Source organism: Dendrobates tinctorius, unplaced genomic scaffold (genome assembly GCF_039654945.1).
Source record: "Dendrobates tinctorius isolate UK_male_01 unplaced genomic scaffold, ASM3965494v1 ptg000083l, whole genome shotgun sequence".
NCBI classification, from domain to species: domain Eukaryota; kingdom Metazoa; phylum Chordata; class Amphibia; order Anura; family Dendrobatidae; genus Dendrobates; species Dendrobates tinctorius.
In genome coordinates, this window is record NW_027361751.1 from 5957032 (window position 1) to 5979204 (window position 22173).

The window sequence follows — 22173 nt, forward strand, 5'->3', positions numbered from 1 at the left end:
TCTAGCTTCCAAAATGGGGTCACTTGTGGGGGGTTCCACTGTTTAGCCACATCAGGGGCTCTCCAAACGTGACATGGCGTCTGACCTCAATTCCAGCCAATTTTGCATTGAAAAAGTCAAACGGCGCTCCTTCCCTTCTGAGCTCTGCCATGGGCCGAAACAGTGGTTCCCCCCCACATATCAGGTATCAGCGTACTCAGGACAAATTGCACAATAACTTATTCAGTCCAATTTCTCCTTTTACCTTTGGTTAAATAAAAAAAATTGGACCTGAAGTAATTTTTTTATGAAAAAAGTTAAATGTTCATTTTTGTTTAAACATTCAAAACATTCCTGTGAAGTACCTGACGGGTTAATAAACTTCTTGAATGTGGTTTTGAGCACCTTGAGGGGTGCAGTTTTTAGAATGGTGTCACTTTTGGGTATTTACTATCATATAGACCCCTCAAAGTGACTTCAAATGTGATGTGGTCCGTAAAAATAAAATTGGGTTGCAAAAATGAGAAATCGATGGTCAAATTTTAACCCTTATAACTTCCTAACAAAAAAAATATTGGTTCCAAAATTGTGTTGATGTAAATTAAACATATGGGAAATTTTATTTATTAAGTTTTTTGTGTGCTATATCTCTGTGATTTAAGGGCATAAAAATTCAATGTTGGAAAATTGCGAAATTTTTAAAATTTTTGTCAAATTTCCGTTTTTTTCTGCTTCACATTTTGCATGAGAAAAAATTATAACTTTCTTTAAATGTGCATTAGGTCTGCAGACAGTTTTATATCACCACATCAGTAAATTACTAAATGACAAGGTGGGATACAGCAGGCTGTTTCACATTTAGCTTGTGAAAAAATATTAATTAGCATGCTATACTCATGCATGGAGCACAATAGAAGCAGTGCACAACACGTGCCCTGTTAGCTTTCTTTGTGGACCTCAGTAGTGTTCAAAATGGAAAAAAATGCTAGAAGGTAAATGTAACAGCCACACTGGACAGTAGCTTGCTACACTATGTGACTGATGTACAACCACCTAGCTAACTAGCTAAAATATGGGATACAGCAGGCTTTTTCACATTTAACTAGTGAAAAAATATTAATTAGAATGCTATACTCATGCATGGAGCACAATAGAAGCAGTGCACAATACGTGCCCTGCTGGCTTTCTTTGTAGACCTCAGTAATCTCCAAAAAAGAAAAAAAATGCTGGAAGGTAAATTTAACAGCCACACTGGACAGTAGCTAAAAACTAACTAGCTAAAATCTTGCTGTTAACAGTGCCAGTGTCAGGAGCAGCCTCTCTGCGCTGTTACAGTGTCAAAATGGTGATAAAGCAAGATGTCCGCTATTTATTGGAGAGGGACATGTGATTTTAGCAGTTAATGACACAAGCCGTTGTGTCAGAACATTGTGGGTGTTTCCTGCCCCCTGATTGGCTAGCCACAATGTGCACACATAAAGTTAGGAGAAAGAATAAAAAATGATAGCTTACAAGAATGCCGTACCTCTGACCTCTGCAAACACCCTCCCCTCATCAAACATGTGACAAACACTCATGATACACCATTATCGTTGCTAAAGTGCTGAAAATACTTTTGTGGCAATGCAAATATTTTCCTGCACTTTTTACCAAATGTTACCGATTTTTTTCTGATTTTACAACATTTTTCTAGTGCTTCCAATCACGAACCCATATGTGCCATTATTATGTTGAATTTATGTTTGGCGATCGTTTTCAGAACATATTCGCTCATCTCTACTAGTGATCATGTGAGATTTCAATCACACATACATTTGTTAGGAATCTTTATCAGGCTAAAATAACAAGTCCAGCAAGTTCTTATCCTCTCTTGCTGACAACTTTGTCTTCCAAAAGGTAGAGGAGAAAACAAGGGGATCGGCCACCTTGTATCTAATCCTTATAAACAGAGAGGAATTGGCTGACGAGGTAAGGGTGGCTGGGACCCCAGGAGGCAGCGATCATGCTATCATAGAATGTTGGATAACTAGAAGAGGAAGATCTGTGAAGACTCAGATGTGAAGGTTGGATTTCAGACAGGCAGATTTTAAGGGACTCAGAAAGAAGATAGGAGTGATCCAATGGCAATGTAGAGCCAGTGTCAGTCAGGGCCAGGGAAGCGGTTACAGAGGTTGCTCTGTATACTCAAAGCAATGACTGAACTAGTGACACCCCGCCGCACCATACCGAATGCTGGTGGGGAGAATACACATAATTTTCTCCCCGCTGCATTTTGCCACATGCAGGTGCCGGACAGCATCATAACACTGCTAACCTGCAGATTAACCCCATATCTGCAGATAAACAGCATTATTCCTGGTAACAGGTTCCCTTTAGCAATCTTTAAAAGAGGGAAGAATAGGAAGCATTTAAGGAAACCAGGATTGATGAATACAGAACTTAAACAAATGCTAACAAGAAAGAAAGAAATGTTTATCAAATGGAAAAAGACATATCTAAAAAAGAATATAATGCCATCTGCAGAACCTCCAGGGCATGCATCAGATTATCTAAAGCTGATAATGACTAAAGTTTGCAAAACATGTCAAAAGCAATACAAATGATTTAGGGGTATGTCAAAAGTAAAAGAAAAGTCAAAAATGCTATAGGATTTTTACAGGATGAAAATGGTGACGACGTGGTAAAAAATGATGTTGAGAACACAGAAATTTTTAAATTCCTATTTTGCATCTGTTTTCACTCAGAAAGTAAATCTGACATCAACTGATTGTCACAGTACTATTGAAAGAATAGATGAATCCACACTGTCTACAGAGAGATAGTGAGGGAACATTTAACTAACAGAAAAGAATTCAAGTCTTCAGGTTCAGATGAATAACATCCTAGGGTACTGAAGAAAGCAGAAGAGGAAATTATTGAACCACTCTCCATAATCTATGAAAATTCTTGGAGAACAGGAGAAGTACCAGAAGACTGGAGAAGAGCAATTGTTGTCCGTATCTTCAAAAAGGGGAAGACGCTAGACCCAGGGAAATATAGGCTGGTGAGTCTGACTTCTATACCAGGAAAGATCTTTGAACAAATTATTAAACAACATGTGTGCAAGAACCTGGATGAGAATGAAGTGATTAACCAGAGTCAGCATGGGTTTGCAACTAACAAGTCATGTCAGACTAACTCAATTTCCTTCTATGACAGAATCACTAACTGGGTGGATTGGGGAAATGCAGTAAATATAGCATATCTTGACTTCAGCAAAGCATTTGACAAAGTATCTCATACCATCCTTATTGAAAAAAAATGACCAAGTATGGAATGAACAAGGCAACTGTTAGGTGGATTCATAGCTGGCTTAGTGATCAGCCCCAAAGATTGATTGCTGCAAATCCAGTTAGAAGAATGTCTTAAGTGGGATACCGCAGGGCTCTGTCCTGGGCCCTGTCTGGTTCAGCATCTTTATCAATCATTTAGATGAAGGAATTTAGGCTAAACTGATTAAATTTGCAGATGACACAAAGCTAGGAGGTATAACTAATACTAGAGAAGAGAGAGAGAATTCAAAAAGATCTAAACAAACTGGAACTGTGGGCAGCAACTAACAGAATATCACTAGTTTTTTCATAACTGATTGCTACACATTCTCATCTCCCTGATTCTTTGTCTGACTTTTTGTCTTTTTTCATGGACTCAGACCACTGTCTGATCTCCCAATAATGTTTCGGGTTAATCCATTCAAAAAAGTATCGGCATTACCATATAGTCTATAACCGCAACAGGTTAATTCAGCAAATGGCTACTTCACATGTGGATTAACTGATGGTGCTCAGCGTACATGTGGCTGACGCCAAATTTATATAGTATTGTTCATATGTTTCTTATTTTCATGTATACTATTGATTTATGAAATAAAAATTAAAACATTTACTCGTTCATTCATAGATACAGCAGTCAGGAAACAATAAAAAGTAGGTTGACTATGGCCTCTTGATGCATATAGCACTTGAGAGGATCCATATGTTTAAAACCCCTTCCCGACCCATGACGCCTACGTAGGCGTCATGAAAAGCCGTGCCTAAACGACCCATGACGCCTACATAGGTGTCATGGTATAAATCACCCTCCTGCGGGTCGGGTGACCGGGGTCACTGAAAGGTCACCTGACCTGCGCGCACACACAGGAGGCTTTGTGATTCACCACAGGGGGTGTGGCTTAGCCCCCACGTGGCTACGATTGCTCTGATTGGCTGTTAAAAGTGAAACTGCCAGTCAGAGCAATAGTAATATTTCATCAATGAAATTTGATGAAATATTACAATCCAACCATGGCCAATGCTGCAGTAGCATCGGACATGGCTGGAGACTCTAACCTGACCCCCCCACACCGGCTGGCGGGGGCGATCGGCCCCCGCCACGGGCTGAAGGCAGCGATCGGACACTGCCATCATGATCTGCTTCCCCTTCCCTCCGCTCCCCCCGCAGTCCGATCCCCCCTCACCCTCCCTGGTACCTGCTATGTCCCTCTGGCTGTCCCGGTGCCCCGCCGTCCCTCCTGCATGGGCGCCGCCATCTTGAAAATGGCGGGTGCATGCACAGTACGATTGTAATATTTCATCAATGAAATATGGTGAAATATTACAATCCAGCCATGGCCGATGCTGCAGTGGCATCGGACATGGCTGGAGACACTACCCTGACCACCCCCCCCACACTGGCTGGCGGGGGCGAACGCACAAATATTTATTTTTTTTATTTTACAATTATTTAAAAAAGTATACTTTTTTTTACTTCTTTACTTTGTCCCACTATGGGACTTTCATTTTTTGCAGGCTGATTGTTTGTATAGCATAGGAATGCAGCATCCCTATGCTATGAAAAACTGTCAGCGCTGCATGGACAGGTAAAGTTGCTGATTATGCACTGCGCATGATCTAGCAACTTTGCTAGCTCTGGTAAACCGGATGTCGACATCGGGTCACCATTGCAATGATCGTGACTCAGCGATGATGCCATGGGGTCTCCGATCTAAGGACAGAGGGGTTGTCTTCCCTCTGCCTGCTTCCGGAATGCTGTCATGGAGTTCAATGGCAGCATTTAGAGGGTTAAAGTGCTGGGAGCAGTGCAGGACAACTCCTGGCACTTAGTGTCGAGTGTCAGCTGTCAGAATCAGCTGACATAGGGCAGTGATAGCATGTGCACAGCCTGTGTGCATGCACAATCATGTGGACGAAATAATCCATCCTACGTCAATAAGTACAAGGGTGCAGGGACGTATTATTACAGACCACATTGGAAAGGGGTTAATAGTAGCAGTTCATCTGTAAAAATCAGATGCTATATGGTTGATCCATATGCAATCAGAATTTTTTTTATGTACCCAGAGACTTGAGACTTGGATAAATGGGTCTCATCTGAAATATGGAAGACTCTAATGCATGCTGCCTCTAATGCTGTCTGTGTGATGTGTTTTCTATGCGCAGAACTCAGACCGAAATTGTAATCGTGTGAACGTAGCCTTACGAAGATTCTACCACACTACATGCTCATCTAAATGAGGCCATGTGCTGCATTTCAATGTGCATTTTGCTGAACATTTTATTAAATTTATTTTTTCATTTCAAAATTGTTATAGTCAATTAAACTAAATTGCAAAAATTTTAAAACTGTGAAAAAAAACAAATACAAAATTGTACAACATGAAAATTACAATATTTTTCTAGAGAAATTTAATGCATAGTAGCTGATCTGCCGTACCGGGTTCGCTGACTAAAAAGTGTGATGGCATCTTGTTGCCTATACTGTTTACATCGGCCACTGCCAGAGATGGTACAGTGCTGTGCAAATTAATTGGGACAAAGCATTTTTTTTAAGTAAAATCGTAAGTTGGTTACCAGTCAGTGATTCAAACCAGTTTTAACTGCTTTGAACAGGTGTGAGTGCCTGTGGTGTGAGTGCCTGTTCAAAGCAGTTAAAACTGCTTTAAATCACTGACTGGTAACCAACTTACGATTTTACTTATAAAAACGCTTTGTCCCAATTAATTTGCACAGCACTGTAACTACTGAAAGCTGGAGGTGCCACGTGTTTCACCGCCACCAGTCTGATACTGAACACCTATCAATGGATTGTAATGTGAAACGCCTTTAAACTAATAGCTGTTCATAAACTGCAGAGATCAACTAAGTCAGATGACTGTGTATTAAAAGACCATGTTAAAGAGGCAGAGTCTCTCTGAAGCAAAGATGGTCTGAGGTTTACAAATCTATAAACTAAAATGGCCTAAAAATAATGGAGTCATTTTAGAAAAATATTCCTCAATGTAAAACACTATAGACTTTGAATTTACCACAACCTACAGTACATAATATTATTGAAAATGCAGAAATTCTGGAGAAATTCATAAGGCTGATGGTCAATATTGGATATTCATGATTTGCCGACTTCAGGTGGCACTGCATTAAAAATAAGTTGTGCCAAAAGGATACTTCCAATCCACAAACGCAAGTGAAAGCTCTATCATGCAAAGAAGAAGAAAAACATAAAAAAAACATTAGAGATGAGCAGATCACTTGAAATTCAAATTCACAAATTTGGGCAAATCTATCCTTAAAAATTTGATTTACAGTGAATTTGTTTTGAGCGAATTGCAGGTAGTGGAATCGGTCGTAAAATGTTTATTTAGCAAGAAGAGAGAGCTAAAAGGGGAAAAAGAGACAGAGGAAGAGAGAGGGATAGAGAGAAATAGAGAAAGATTAAGGGAGGGAGGGAGATCTTTCTTTAGGAGCTATTGCACAGCTGAGAGTATGTGAAAAGGATGTGTGTCATTTGATTACAAGTGCAGCAGAATAATAGACCATTTCAGAGATCAATTACCCTGGCACTGCTGCTGCTACCTTCTCCATCTCTTCTGACTGAATCTCTGTATCAGAGACTACCACTCTCAGTATATTGAAGTAGATCTTACAGTTGCTTGCAAAAGTATTTACCCCCCATTTTGATATCTCACAAACTTTAATTTCACTGTTTGTTTTGAGGGTTTGCATCAGTTTATTTAACCCCTTAGTGACTGAGCCAGTTTGCAGCTTAATGACCAGGCCGATTTTTACAATTCTGACCACTGTCACTTTATGAGGTAATAACTCTGGAACGCTTCAACGGATCCTGCAGATTCTGAGAATGATTTTTCTTGACACATTTTACTTCATGCCAATTGTAACATTTCTTCGATATGACTCACGTTTATTTATGAAAAAAGGGAAATATGGCAAAAAAATTTTAAATTTTGCAATTTTCAAACTTTTAATTTTTATGCCCTTAAATCAGAGAGATATGTCACAAAAAAAACTTAATAACTAGCATTTCCCACATGTTTACTTTACATCAGCACAATTTTGGAACCAAAATTTTTTTTGTTAGGAAGATATAAAGGTTAAAAGTTGACCAGCGATTTCTCATTTTTACACAAAATTTACAAAACCATTTTTTTAGGGTACCACATCACATTTGAAGTCACTTTGAGGTGTCAATATGACAGAAAATACCCAAACGTGACACCATTCTAAAAACTGCACCCCTCAAGGTACTCAAAACCACATTCAAGAAGTTTATTAACCCTTTACATGCTTCACAGGAACTGAAGCAATGTGGAAGGAAAAAATTAACATTTAACTTTTTTTTACAAACATTTTACTTCAGAACCATTTTTTTTTATTTTCACAAGTGTATAAAGAGAAAGTGAACAACAAAATTTGTTGTGCAATTTCTCCTGAATACGCCAATATCCCATATGTGAGGGTAGACCACTGTTTGGGCGCAAGGCAGGGCTTGGAACGGAAGGAGCGCCGTTTGTCTTTTACAACGCAGAATTGGCTGGAATTGAGATTGGACGCCATGTTGCGTTTCCAGAGCCCCTGATGTGCCTGAACAGTGGAAACTCCAAACAAACAAGTGACCACATTTTGGAAACTAGACCCATTAAGGAACTTATCTAGATGTGTGGTGAGCACTTTGAACCTCCAAGTGCTTCACTTAAGATTATAACATAAAGCCGTGAAAATAAAAAATAATTTTTTTTTCCACAAAAATGATGTTTTCGCCCCTAAATTTTATTTTTACAAGGGTAACAGGAGAAATTAGACAACCAAAGTTGTTGAGCAATTTATCCTGATTACGCCCATATGTGGGGGTAAACCACTGTTTGGGCGCACGGCAGAGCTCAGAAGGGAAGGAGCGCCGTTTGACTTTTTCAATGCAGAATTGGCTGGGAATTGAGATTGGACACCATGTAGCATTTGGAGAGCCCCTGATGTGCCTAAACAGTGAAAAAAAAACATGAGTGGCACCATTTTGGAAACTAGACCCCCCCAAGGAACTTCACAGAAGTTTATAACGCCCAGGCGTGAAAGTAAAAAAAATCCTATTTTTTCCACAAACATGACCTTTTAGTCCCCAATTTTTTTATTTTCCCAAGGGTAACAGGAGAAATTGGACCACAAAAGTTGTTTTCCAGTTTGTCCTGAGTACACTGATATCCCATATGTAGGAGAAAACTACTGTATGGGGACATGTCGGGGCTCAAAAGGGAAGTAGTGAAGTTTTGGAATGCAGACTTTGATGGAATGGTCTGCGGGTGTCGTGTCGCATTTGGAGAGTCCCCGCTCTGCCGAAACTGTGGAAACCCCCCACAAGTGACCCCATTTTGGAAACTAGACCCCCAAGGAACATATCTAGATGTGTGGTGAGCACTTTGAACCCCCAATCACTTCACAGAACTTTATAACGTAGAGCCATACATATAAAAAAATATATATTTTTTTCCACAAAAATTATATTTTTGCCCCTAATTTTTTATTTTCCCAAGGGTAACCAGAGAAATTGGACCCCTAAACTTGTTGTGCATTTTGCCTGAGTACGCTGGTACCCCATATGTAGGGGTAAACCACTGTTTGGGTGCATAGCAGAGCTTGGAAGGGAAGGAGCACTGTTTGACTTTTTCAGCGCAGAATTGGCTGGAATTGCGATCAGACGCAATGTTGCGTTTGGAGAGCCCATGATGTGCCCAAACAGTGGAAACCCCCCAATTCTAACTCCAACCCTAACCCCAACACACCCCTAACCCTAATATCAGCCATAGCCCCAGCCCTAACCCTAACGGAAAAATGGAAATAAATACTTTTTTTTAATTTTATTATTTTTCCCTAACTAAGGAGGTGATAAAGGGGGGGTTGATTTACTATTTATGGCAGGTTTTTCTGTTTGGCAGCTGTCATACGCTAAAAGACGCTTTTTATTATAAAAATAGTTTTTGCATCACCACATTTTGAGAGCTATGATTTTTCCATATTTTGACTCACCGAGTCATGTGAGGTCTTATTTTTTGCGGGACGAGTTGATGTTTTTATTGGTACCATTTTCGGGCACATGACATTTTTTGATCGCTTTTTATTCCGACTTTTGGGACGCAGAATGAACAAAAACCAGCATTTCATGAATTTCTTTTGGGGGGTGCGTTTACACCGTTCTATGTCTGGTAAAATTGATAAAGTGATTTTATTCTTTGGGTCAGCACAATTACAGTGATACATCATTTATGTCTTTTTTTATGTTTTGGTGCTTTTATACAATAAAGCCAATTTCATATAAAAAATTATTTTTGCATCACTTTATTCTGTGAGCTATAACTTTTTTTATTTTTTCGCTGATGACGCTGTGTGGTGGCTCATTTTTTGTGAGACAAGATGACGTTTTCAGCGGTACTGTGTTTATTCATATCCGTCTTTTTGATCGCACGTTATTGCACTTTTTGTTCGGCGGTATGATGATAAAGCATTGTTTTTTGCTTCGTTTGAAGGGGATTATGAAAGGGGTTAACTAGTGGGACAGTTTTATAGGGCCGGTCATTACGGACGCGGCGATACTAAATATGTGTACTTTTATTGTTTTTTGGGGTTTTTTTTTTTAGAAAAAAAAGAATTTATTAGGGATTTTTTTTTTATTTAGGAATTTTTGTAAAATTATTTTTACAAGTGTTTTTTTTAAATTTTTTTTACTTTATTATATTGTCCTGGGGGGACATCACTGTCTTGTGTCAGATCGCTGATCTGACAGTTTCGACAGCACTCTGTCAGATCAGTGATCTGACAGGCGCTGCTGCAGGCTTCCTCTGAGCCTGCACTCTGCAGGCACTGAGAAAGCAGCCTCCCTCCAGGACCCCGAAGTCCCCTGTGGCCATATTGGATCCGGGGGGCCTGCAGGGAGGAGGACTCTCGGAGGGACACAGCCCATCGCGTCACTCCGGGGGTCTCAGGGAAGCATGCGGGGAGCCCCTTCCCTGTGCCCCCGATACACTGCGATCATGTGTGATCGCAGTGTGTCAGGGGTTAATGTGCCAGGGGCGGTCCATGACTGCCCCTGACACATAGTGCCGGGTGTTAGCTGTGATAATCAGCTGACACCCGGCCGCGATCAGCCACTGATTGCATTGGACGTACTGTTCCGTCCTTGGGACTTAGGTCCCAGGTCACATGGATGGAATAGTACCTCCAATGTAGGAAAGAGGTTAAACAGACAACCTAAGATAGAATCAGAATGAACACATATTCTGCTGTAACTACTGTAAGTAAAAAGCAATAGAGCATATAAATATCATAGGGAACTTAGCAAACACTGCTTTTGTTTTTTAAAAAAAGCATAAAAGGCATTCCACCTGTAGCAAGGTGTACACAATGGTCCTAACATTGCATGCATACCAACACATATTCCAGTTAATTTCTATCTGTTTTGCTATAGAGTTTTGCTCTCATTGCACATAAGGGTGTGACCTTCCTTCTTTCAGCTGGGCATTATGTTTTTATAGCTTCCCATGGCTGGGTGTCCATAGTCAGGCCCCAGTTTTGCTCGACTTTTATTCATATTATGGTAATTTTTGAAATGTGGTATGGTTTTAGTACTATAGGTTATTTCCATATCAATTGGATACACCTTGTCACTGGTGGGATGGCTTATATGATTTTTGATCAAAAACAGTGTTTAGTAAGGAACGTATATTATTTATATGCACTATTGCTTTTTATTTATATGCACTTTATATGCACTATTGCTTTTTTACTTACAGCAGGGTATATGTTCATTTTGACTCAAGAGCAGAAGGACCATCCAGCACTAGTGCATATGTCATGGAAGGCTTATACATTCTGAAAGGCACAATCAATGCTGAGTGTTATATAGAGGACTTATAACATCATACTGTATGCTCCCATCCAGATAACGTCTATTTCAGGGAAGTCCTTGCATATTACAAAAAGACCATGCAAAACCACATACTGCATCCATCACAACAGCATGGTCTCACAGACAAAGAAGTCGGGTGATGAACTTGTCCCCCTGCAGTCCAGACCTTTCACCAATAGACAACATTTGGCACCTTATGAAACGAAAAATCCGGCAATGAGGACCCAGAACTGTTGAGCAGCTATAATTCTACAAAAGACAAGAATTAGGCCGGGGTCACACTTGCGAGTGTGATGCGAGAATCTCGCATCAATACCCGGCACTGCCACCGGCACTTGGACCGGAGCCGTAAACTCCGGTCCCGAGTGCTGGCGGCAGTGCCGGGTATTGATAAGACAGACTTGCATGATTTTCTCGCATTATACTCACAAGTCTGACCCTGGCCTTAGACAATGTCCCTCTCCTAGAACTCCAGCAACTGGTCTCCTCATTTCTACATTTACAAACTGTTGTAATGCACAATGGTAGACTTGGTTCTTAATTTTTTAAGATGTGCTACGGCCATTAAATTCTAAATGAGTTATTTTATTGAAGTGAAATGGAAAAAATGTCTAATGTTCATATTCTGAGCTGTGTTTTATGTTCTGGAAGCGATTTCCAAATCTTTGTATTCTTGTATTCTAAACATTTTTTTAATGTCGAAACTTTTTGGAATTGTTGTTGTACATTAATCTTCATTTACCTTATTTAAGTACAAATGTTATCAACATATTTATAATACGATAACTATTTCATTTGCTATGTGTACAAATATAAGATCATTTAGACTTATATATCATTATTGTAGCTACATTTCAGGTATTGCTGCCTGTTTATCTAATATACAAAGCTGAAGTGTGTGTATGTATGTGTGTATGTCCGGGATTGGCATCCGCACCGTCGCAGCTACAGCCACAAAATTTGGCACAGTCGCACGTCTGGACCCCGAGAGCGTCCTAGGCTATGTTGTGAGGCGAAATTTTAACCCCGCGCGTTCCAATTCACCAAACAATTTTGCCCCTATCTACAAAATGGGGAAAAAGTGTGTGTGTGCATCAAGCCCTGCCCCTCATTATGATGTCATAATGGTTGCCATGGCGATGCTGATGTCATTATACATTGCAAGCCCCGCTGCTCATTATGATGTCATAATGGTTGACTATGGGATGGAGGATGTGTGATGGGTATATGGGCATTGGACTATGGGATGGAGGATGTGTGATGGGTATATGGGCACTCGACTATGGGATGGCGAATATGTATGATGGGTATATGGGCATGGGACTATGGGATGCAGGATGTGTGATGGGTATATGGGAATGGGACTATGGGATGGAGGATGTGTGATGGGTATATGGGCACTCGACTATGGGATGGAGGATATGTATGATGGGTATATAGGCATGTATTGACGGTGAGACAAGATGAAAACATGAACACAGGTAGGAAAATAGGCTGAGCAAATGATGGGGCCCACACTAACTAGAAAGGACAGGAAAGGAAAGATACTGTCTGCAATCACGCCAAAATACCCTGCAAAAATGTCCAACACTTCTGATAGCAAAAAAAACCCTGAGGTCACTAGACTTCATCCACTATATCAGCACTCTGGCATATTCTGAGAACAGAGCAAAAAGAGGCCAATCTCATAAGGGACAAAAAGCAAACTGGCACATACAGTGACATAAGAGTGGAAATTCAGCACAGCCCCAGCCGGGGCTGGCTGACCACACAAAAAACTGAATAGACCAAACCAAATCAAATGTGAACATTAGCAAAGACAACTTAGCTTGAGAAGGCAGGAACTGAGCTGGAAACTAAGACCTCAGGAGGCAGGAAAAAATCACCATCATGGGAATAGGGAGTCGGCTGTCTTAAATCCAGTCTGTGACTCCAGATGTCCAATCCTCTTCCTCATTATCAGGTGGCAGGTCTGTTAATTAGATCAGCTTCATTACCTCCTGCCACAACCAGAGGGAGCCCAGAAAGAGAACTCACAACTCCTCTGACAGCACAACCAGCTCCCTCTCCAGAAACCAGAGGCAGACCAGAAAATGAGTTCACAACAGTACCCCCCCTTGAGGATGGGTCACCGAACCCTCATCCACGCCACCAGGCCGATCAGGATGGGCCCGGTGAAAAGCACGAACCAATCTATTGGCATGAATGTCAGAGGCAGAGACCCAAGAATTATCCTCCTGGCTATAACCCTTCCATTTGACCAAATACTGGAGTCTCCGTCTAGCCAAACGAGAATCCAATATTTTCTCCACCTCATATTCCACATTGCCTTCAACCAATACAGGGTCAGGAGGCGCCGCCACAGGAACTACTGGCTCAACAAACCTCTTCAACAGAGATTTGTGAAATACGTTATGGATCTTGAACGTAACTGAGTCAATCGAAAAGAAACAGGATTAAGAATCTCCAAAATCTTATAAGGTCCAATAAATCTTGGCTTGTAATTTGGAGATGCAACCTTCATAGAGATATTCTTTGACGACAACCAAACCATATCACCCACTTTAAGCCAGAGACCAATGGTCCTATGCCGGTTGGAAAACCGCTGGGCATTTTCCTGAGAGAGTGACAACTTATCCACCACTTGGTCTCAAATCTGCTGCATTCTCTCAACCACAGTGTCCACACGTGGGCAGGCTGAAGATTCCACTTGCCCTGAAGAAAATCGAGGATGAAACCCAAAGTTACAGAAAAAGGGTGACATCAAAGTGGCAGAACTAGCTCTATTGTTTAGTGCGAATTCGTCCAAGGGTTTAAAATGAGACCCAGTCATCCTGATCAGCAGATATAAAACATCTCAAATAGGACTCCAAAGTCTGGTTGGTTCTCTCAGTCTGCCCATTGGTCTGAGGATGAAACGCAGAGGAGAAAGATACCTGAATTCCCAGATTGGAACAAAAGGCTATCCAGAATCTGGAAAAAAACTGGACTCCTCTGTCTGACACAATGTTCTCAGGAATCCCATGCAACCAAACCACCTGTTGTAAAAACAAGGGCACCAACTCTGTGGAAGATGGCAACTTTGGGAGTGGTACAAGATGGACCATCTTAGAAAATCTATCACAAATCACCCAGATAACAGTCATTCTCTGAGAGACAGGAAGATCAGAAATAAAATCCATTGAGATATGGGTCCATGGCCTCTTGGGCACCGGCAGGGGCATCAACAACCCACTAGAAAGAGAACAGGGTTTAGACCGAGAACAAGTACCACAGGACTGTACAAAATTCCTGACATCACGAGATAAGGCAGGCCACCAAAAAGACCGACTCACCAAATCTCTGGTACCAAAAATACCTGGATGACCAGCCAATGCGGAGCAATGAACTTCAGACATCACTCTCTTCCTCCACTGGTCAGGAACATACAATTTTCCCATAGGACAAGGCTCAGGTTTATCCTCTTGAAATTCCTCCAGGGCGCATCTCAAATCGGGCAAAATGGCAGAAAGAACTACCCCCTCACCGAGGATGGTAGTAGGCTCGGTCACAATAAGAGAATCAGCAAAGAAACTCCTAGAAAGGGCGTCTGCCTTAACATTCTTATTGCCCGGAAGAAAAGAGACCACAAAATTAAAACGCATGAAAAACAAGGCCCACCTAGCCTGCCTAGGATTCAAGCGTTTGGCCGACTCCAGATAAATCAAATTCTTGTGGTCGGTGAGGACCACAACTTGATGTCTAGCTCCTTCCAACCAATGTCTCCACTCTTCAAATGCCCATTTCATGGCCAACAATTCCCGATTCCCCACGTCATAGTTGCGTTCAGATGGGGTGAACTTTCGAGAAAAGAAGGCACAGGGATTCATTTTAGAAGTCACAGGATCTTTTTGGGACAAAACAGCTCCTGCACCAATCTCAGAAGTATCTTCCCCCACCTGAAATGGGAGTGAAACATCAGGTTGCCGTAAAACCGGAGCAGAAGTGAATCTCCGTTTAAACTCCTGAAATGCCGAGACAGCCTCTGGAGACCAATTCAGCACATCTGCACCCTTCTTGGTCAGATCAGTCAATGGTTTGACAATACCAGAAAAATTACCTATAAATTTACGATAGAAATTAGCAAAACCCAAAAAACTTCTGGAGAGCCTTCAAAGAAGTAGGCTGAACCAAATCATGGCCTGTACCATAGCCGGGTCCATTTCAATAGTCGACGGAGACAAAATAAATCCCAAAAATGAAATCCTCTGTACATCAAAGAGGCATTTTGATCCCTTAACAAACAGGGAATTCTCCCTCAAAATCCAGAACACAGTCCAGACATGTTCCACATGAGAATCCCAATCACTGGAAAAGATCAAAATATCATCCAGATAGATGATCAAAAACGTATCCACAAAGTCCCGGAAAATATAATTCAGAAAGGATTGGAAGACAGAAGGGGCATTAGTGAGCCGAAAAGGCATCACCAGGTACTCAAAATGTCCCTCCGAAGTATTAAACGCCATCTTCCATTCATCCCCGTGCTTGATGCGAATAAGATTATACACCCCCTGAGGTCAAGCTTAGTAAACCAGCAGGCACTTTTAACTCTGGAGAATAAATCAGACATCAGGGGCAACGGGTACTGATATTTAACCGTCTTCTTGTTAAGGGAACGATAGTCAATACAAGGTCTTAATGAACCATCTTTCTTGGCCACAAAAAAAACAGCACCTAAGGGTGAAGAGGATGGTCTAATATGACCCTTCTCCAACGAATCCTTAATATAGGATCACATAGCATCATGTTCGGGTACTGATAACTTGAAAAGCAGACCCTTGGGAAATTTACACCCAGGCATCAACTCAATAGCACAGTCATAACTCCTATGAGGAGGCAAAGATGCAGACTTACTCTCACTAAATACATCAGAAAAATCAGCCAAATAATCAGGAATATCATGAGACTGAGGAGAGGTGGAGAAAACAGGAGTGTCCCTAAGAACACACTGACAACCCCAACTCACCACAGACACAGATTTCCAATCCAAAACTGGATTATGAGTTTGCAACCAGGGAAAACCCAGAACAATAGTATCATGCAAATTGTGCAGCACCAAAAATTTACAATTTTCTTGGTGGTCTGGGGCAATTCGCATTATCACCTGGGTCCAAAACTGAGGTTTATTCTCCGCCAAAGGAGTAGCATAAATACCCCTCAAAGGAATAGGCATCCGTAGAGGTATCATAGGAAAACCACAACGTTTAGCAAAGTCCAAATCCATCAGATTCAAAGCTGCTCCTGAATCTACAAAAGCCTTAGTGGAAAATGTGGATAAGAAGCAGATCTGAGTAATTGCCAAAATAAACTTAGGTTGTACACTGCCCACAGCAAATGTGTGTGCAAATCGTTTCTCTCGTTTAGGGCAGACAGAAATAGTATGAGAGGCGTCTACACAGAAAAAACACAGCTTATTACGCGTTCTAAACTCCTGACGTTGCGCCCTAGACAAAACCCTATCACATTGCATAGGTTCAGACTTTAGTTCAAAAGGTGGCAACGCCTCGTGTAGTTTTACGTTCACGTAAACGCCGATCAACTTGAATGGCTAATGACATAGAATCATCAAGACCAGAGGGAACAGGAATTCCCACCATAACATCTTTTACGGTTTCTAAAAAACCCTTCCGAAAGAGAGCTGCCAATGCACCATCATTCCATGTAGTAAGGACCGCCCACTTTCGGAATTTTTGACAGTATAACTCTGCAGAAACCTGACCCTGGTTCAGTGCCAAAAGGGTTTTCTCAGCTTGATCAATAGCATTAGGTTCATCATACAACAACCCCAAGGCTTGAAAAAATGCGTCCACATTAGTCAGAATAGGATTATCAGGTGTCAGAGAAAAAGCCCAATCCTGAGGATCGCCTCGCAGCAAGGAGATGACAATTTTAACCTGCTGCACAGAGCTCCCCGATGAGTTAGGCTTCAAGGCAAGAAATAATTTACAATTATTCTTAAAATTCAAAAATTTACACCGATCCCAAGAAAACACATCAGGAGTAGGGATCTTTGGTTCAACAGCATGTGACTGAGCGAGATAGGCGGAAATTCCCCGCACTTCAGCAGCGAGCTGCTCCACACGATCAGACAATTGCTTAATCTCCATTAGAGATAAAATCCTCCTACGGCCCCAGAGAAAAAGAGGAAAAAATACATATAAAAAAAAATTCTGACACTTTTTTTTTCTTTTTTAACAATTCTTTCCTGCTTTTGAGTACCCTAGAATCTGCGGTATGGATGGTGATTCTGTTATGAATGGGTCACCGAGGAGGAAAACAAAACCAAGCTAAGTTGGTAACTACGCGGATTGCAGACCCCTGATCCTAACCACACAACTAACAGCAGCCTTGGAGCATACCTACGATGATTCTAGATGCCTCGTCACAGCCGGGGGACTAAATAAGCCTAAAGCAAGAAAAGGGGAAATCTAAAACTGCCCCAGAGCAGACCCCAAAGGAATAGGCAGCCCCCACACATGTATTGACGGTGAGACAAGATGAAAACACGAACACAGGTAGGAAAATAGGCTGAGCAAACGATGGGGCCCACACTAACTAGAAAGGACAGGAAAGGAAAGATACTGTCTGCAATTACGCAGACAGTATCATCCACTTCAAATTTATGTTAAGAACCTATAACGCTGCCCTTCACCTTGCCAAACAGACCTACTTCACCACCCTGATCTCCTCACTAGTCAACAACCCCAAGAAACTTTTTGACACTTTTCACTCCCTCCTCAGGCCAAAAGCACAAGCCCCTATCACAGACATTTGTGCTGATGACCTGGCCTCCCACTTTACAGAAAAAATAGATAATATCCATCAAGAAATCTGCTCCCAACCACCAAGTGCTGTGACTCCCATCCCTTCCTACATCTCCCCTGGCTCACTCTCCACATTTGATCCCATAACAGAAGAAGTCTCCAGACTCCTCTCTTCTTCTCATCCGACTACATGCACTACCGACCCCATTCCCTCACATCTCCTCCAGTCTCTCTCTCCAGTCGTCACAACCCACCTAACTACAATCTTTAATCTCTCCCTCTCCTCGGGCATTTTCCCATCCTCCTTCAAACACGCCATCGTTACTCCACTACTAAAGAAACCTGCTCTCGACCCATCCTGCACAAACAACTACAGACCAGTCTCCAATCTCCCCTTCATCTCTAAACTTTTGGAACGCCTAGTTTACTCTCGCCTTACCCGTTACCTCTCCATTCACTCCCTTCTAGACCCTTCACAGTCTGGCTTCCGCCCCCTACATTCGACTGAAACTGCACTCATCAAAGTGACCAATGACCTTCTGACAGCAAAACGTAACGGTGACCACTCTCTGCTCATTCTTCTTGACCTATCTGCAGCTTTCGATACTGTTGACCACCATCTCCTACTCTCTAGGCTCCAGTCACTAGGCATTAAGGACACTGCACTCTCCTGGTTCTCTTCCTATCTCTCTGACCGCTCCTTCAGTGTTTTGCTCTCTGGCTCCACGTCATCTCCTCTTCCTCTTGCTGTCGGGGTACCTCAGGGCTCAGTCCTTGGCCCCCTTCTTTTCTCTCTCTACACGGCCCCAATTGGACAGACCATCAGCAGATTTGGCTTTCAGTACCATCTTTATGCTGATGACACACAACTATACACGTCTTCCCCCGACCTTACCCCCGCTGTACTACAGAACGCCAGTGACTGTCTGTCCGCAGTCTCCAATATCATGTCCGCTCTCTATCTGAAACTCAACTTCTCCAAAACTGAACTTCTTCTGCTCCCGCCGTCTACTAACCTCCCTAAATCTGACATTTCCCTCTCCGTGGGTGGTACCACAATAACACCCCGGCAGCAGGTGCGCTGTCTGGGTGTTATGTTTGACACCAATCTCTCCTTTACATCCCATATACAATCCCTTGCCCGCTCTTGCCGCTTACACCTAAAGAACATCTCCAGAATCCGCCCTTTTCTCACTATGGAAACAACAAAAACCCTCACTGTTGCATTGATCCACTCTCGCCTGGATTACTGCAACGCTCTATTAATTGGCCTCCCCGTCACTCGACTATCCCCTCTCCAGTCCATACTCAATGCAGCAGCCAGGATCGTCCATCTGGGTAATCGGTACTCGGACGCGTCCGCTCTTCGCCAGTCCTTACATTGGCTGCCCATTCATTATAGGATCCAATTCAAAGTACTTGTTCTCACCCACAAAGCTCTCCACAGTGCGGCACCCCCTTACATCTCTTCTCTCATGTCTGTCTATCGGCCTAGCCGATCGCTGCGCTATGCAAACGACTTTCGACTAACCTCTGCACTAATCCGTACCTCCCACTCCCGACTCCAAGACTTCTCCCGTGCTGCTCCTATCCTCTGGAATGCTCTACCCCAAGAAATCAGGACTATCCACAATTTGCATAGTTTTAGGCGCTCCCTCAAAACACACCTGTTCAGAGCGGCTTATCACATTCACTAATCAAAGTCATTCTCTGTGTAAGTGTGCGTGTGTAGCCCATTCACTATCTCCATCCATCCTTCACTCCCGCAAGATGGCTGGACCTTCATTGTAAATACACCATTGTAAATACACACCTGTACTCTGTATCTCCCTCACCTCATTGTAGATTGTACGCTCTCACGAGCAGGGTCGTCTTATTTCGTCTTATTTTGCTTTAATTATTGTATTGTTAGCGTTGTTACTTATGACTTGTGTTTTGAAACTGTTAAACTGTAAAGCGCTGCGGAATATGTTGGCGCTATATAAATAAAGATTATTATTATTATTATTATTATTATTATTATGCCAAAATACCCTGCAAAAATGTCCAACACTTCTGATAGCAAAAAAAACCCTGAAGTCACTAGACTTCACCCACTATATCAGCACTCTGGCATATTCTGAGAACAGAGCAAAAAGAGGCCAATCTCATAAGGGACAAAAAGCAAACTGGCACATACAGTGACATAAGAGTGGAAATTCAGCACAACCCCAGCCGGGGCTGGCTGACCACACAAAAAACTGAATAGACCAAACCAAATCAAATGTGAACATTAGCAAAGACAACTTAGCTTGAGAAGGCAGAAACTGAGCTGGAAACTAAGACCTCAGGAGGCAGGAAAAAATCACCATCATGGGAATAGGGAGTCGGCTGTCTTAAATCCAGTCTGTGACTCCAGATGTCCAATCCTCTTCCTCATTATCAGGTGGCAGGTCTCTGTTAATTAGATCAGCTTCATTACCTCCTGCCACCACCAGAGGGAGCCCGGAAAGAGAACTCACAACTCCTCTGTGAGCACAACCAGCTCCCTCACCAGAAACCAGAGGCAGACCAGAAAATGAGTTCACAACACAAAATAACAAGTTCTTCCACTCCCTTATGAAAATGCCAGCTTGTAATTTTTTAGTCACGTTAAATGGGTGATCAAGCAATTCCTTCAATTCAGCCACCTGTGTCCACTGACCTTCATTTAGGGTTACCTGAGGGTTCACCATATCTATAAGAAATGGTTTTAGTTCAAGCAATCGCTCAATAATTAAATAAGTGCTGCCCCACCGAGTGGCTTGATCGACAATTGCCCTTTTCTCAGCACGTCTCTTCAAGATGGAATCAATTTTAGGGGTTCTGGTGGCAATAACCAATTTCCTCACTTTTCCAATCAGATTTTCGGCATGTCCCTCTTGCAGACTTTCTCTTATTGCCAGCTGCAGCGTGTGCACAACTTTCTCACTTTCTCCAGCTCGGGGCCCAGGAATTGGATCCTGTGCAGGGCAGGCACCCTTCCCCCTCCTCTCTCTGTTGAAGACGGCACAAGACAGGACAGAGGAGGGGAGATTACCCCCTGCAGTCTGGAGCCAGTGCAGGACGGGAGCATTGCAGCATACAAGTGAGTTTTGATAGGTGTGTGCCCCTGCTTCTAGCGGCGGCAGCTGCTCCCCCTGCCCCTCGCTGGCTACCGCCATGATTCACACACAGCTTTTTTGCGGATCGTTTTTTTGCAGTAAAATGCAGTGACTCTTGGCATCCCAGCAAAGTCAATGGGTTTCAAGATATGACATTCAGACACATTGTTTTGTGAGGATCCGTTTTTGGGCTGAATGAGCATGTCAGTTTGTGTGGCGTTTTTCTAATCTGCTTTTGCTATTAAAAACATTATCTATTAGCTCAAAAACCTTTCAGGTGATGCGGTTTTTTAAAAAGCTGATCTGCTTTTGCAGCTGAAAAATGTATCCTCAAAAAAAGCAGCAAAAACACTGTTAGGAATGGCAGAACGCACTAAATAAAAATAATAATAAAGCGCGTTCGCCGCTCGGGGTCCACCGTGCAGTAGATGATATGACTGCTGCTAAGTGGTGGCAGGCAAGCAATAAGGCGGAAATGCGCACGTGGGTGAAACGTCACCCTGGAGCGCAGAGCAATCTCTGTTAAGTCACAGAGGTGCCAACAAAGACAAATACAATAAGGCTGAGCCTGTTGGAGTCACAGTACTTAGAGTAAATGCACACACGGTATCTGGTCACAGGAGCAGAGTCAAAGACAGCGGAACTGCGTCAATCTAGACCTACCGTGCATGCGACGTCGCAGCTGCAGACGCCAAGGAGGGCTGCGACTGCAGCGTGGCGTAGGACACTGCCACTAGACGACAAAGCTAGTACACAAGCGCAATGTCGGACGCTAGCAACTGTGGATGATGTAGTAGTGGCGCACTGGCGCTGATTCTAAGCTTAGTCCCTGTCCACATACATAATATCAGAGGGAAGGGGTTTCAAATGAGTCATTCACCAGAATCATACATCCATCATCATTCACACAGTAGCAACTAGAGACTATACTAGCACATGGCGGAACGGCCATGCACGCTTTTTATAGCAGCCGAGACCTTCTGGAAGCTTCCAGATCTCCGAGATGGGCAAAGGAGATCTGGAGCAGGACCTGAACACAT